The sequence below is a fragment of the Rhopalosiphum maidis genome, chromosome 2 (assembly GCF_003676215.2).
Source record: "Rhopalosiphum maidis isolate BTI-1 chromosome 2, ASM367621v3, whole genome shotgun sequence".
NCBI classification, from domain to species: domain Eukaryota; kingdom Metazoa; phylum Arthropoda; class Insecta; order Hemiptera; family Aphididae; genus Rhopalosiphum; species Rhopalosiphum maidis.
Genome location: NC_040878.1, coordinates 23,502,732 through 23,504,524, shown reverse-complemented (window position 1 = coordinate 23,504,524; position 1,793 = coordinate 23,502,732). Strand labels below are relative to the sequence as shown.

At 27.3% G+C, this 1,793-nt stretch overlaps 1 non-coding gene across 1 annotated transcript; it reads left to right on the top strand.

Annotated features, from left to right (window-relative positions):
- Window positions 1-1,502: 1,502 nt before the first annotated feature.
- Trnan-guu lies at window positions 1,503-1,575 on the top strand. Its single transcript has one exon. It is a non-coding gene; the product is annotated as a tRNA-Asn (tRNA).
- Window positions 1,576-1,793: the final 218 nt, after the last annotated feature.

Here is a 1,793-nt window from a genome sequence, read left to right as displayed (position 1 = left end):
CAAAAACTGATTATGCGTAAAAATTCCCATTTTTTTCATTACTTTTTTAGCATTTTTGGGCATTTTCATTATAATGCTTTGACATTTTTGATTTATTTTAAAATAATATCTATTTATACTATGAACTTATTTTAACTGTTTTACGGTATTTACTGCAGATAGCTTTTATTAAATTGAAGTGATATAAGTTGATAATTATTATATGGTTTAAACTATAAATACCTTTATGTATTATTATAATAGGTGATTATATACAAATAATATAATAAATGTTACATTTTTCAGTAAAAATTCTATCAATCATTCTGTATTGGGTACTAAAAGTAAAATAAATTACTAATTTGTATCAAAAAAATATATATTATGATATACTTATACTTAGTTATAGGTTGACGGCCGTCTCCCATCAAAATCATTGTTCGTATACAATGATATCATATCATTGAATTCAAATTAAATAGACTTGTAATAGTGACTGACCTCCCCCCACAATTCAATACCTGACGTACAGCAGTGCGGTATCTAGCTCCTACTTAACCATACGACACACACACGGTAATAACTCCATAAGTGAATTGTCGATTCAGATTCTAATTGTGTTTTTGTATCGATTTAACGTCAAATTTAGAAACAGCATACCATGCAAAACTGTTATTCTTCGATTCACACCAAATTATATAATTATATATTGCTTACATTATAATATTAGAAGTTATATATAACCAATGATATCATTTTAGTATACTTTCGAATACTTGATAGTCGATACAATATTTAATAAGTAAAATATATTTTTAGATTTAAATAAATTTAATATTCATTTTATAATTTAGGATTTTGAATTTTTGATTACACTTAGGTCTGAACCATACATTTTAAGCTTAAAGAATAGTGGTGTAATCTGTGGTCACTAGAAAAATAAAACCATATGTAGGAAAACTGAAATTTAAATTTAAAAAAAAACTGATATGGCAGCGCTACTAAGTGGTGAAAATAAAACGGTGATAGCAGACGGAATATCAGGGTAACCTAAGTCATAATACGACATCGATAGATGGCGCTGGCGCTGATATTATCTTCCAAACAAATCGTTCTATAATAATTATTATTATAGTAGGTAATCGTATAATGTTGATTGTAATTTGTAAACACCACGATCTTATGTCTTATTTATAAGACATATTATGGTAAACACTGAACGTTGACGGCTTGACCGGAAGTCGGCAACTGACTATAGCCAACGCGACGACGCCAGAATATTGTAATACAAATAATACAATATTGGGCATAGGCTATCGATATACCCGTTATGAATAAACATGGTTGAGGAATGTAAAAAAGTGTTACATATCCAATATTGTTCTAAAAAAATCTTTAAACTTTTTAATAAGTTTGTTTAATAGTATTATTTATAATTAATGAATATATTCATATGTTTATATATTACATATTAAATAACTATATTGATTTATTTAAATTATTTTTATTGCAATTTTCAAGAAGCCTCCGTGGCGCAATGGCTAGCGCGTTCGGCTGTTAACCGAAAGGTTGGTGGTTCGAGCCCACCCGGGGGCGATTACTTTTTTTTGTATTTTATCAAACATTTTATGGCCACTAACATATTCTTAAAGTATATATTTACGTTAAACTTATAATAATAATAAGAAGAAGAATTAATATGTAGCTAAAATCTAAATGGTTAAAATGAATAATATAAATGTAAATGGCTAAATTGTTATGATAATATGATGAGGTATTTTACATTCTAACCAATATTATGATTGGACTAAATA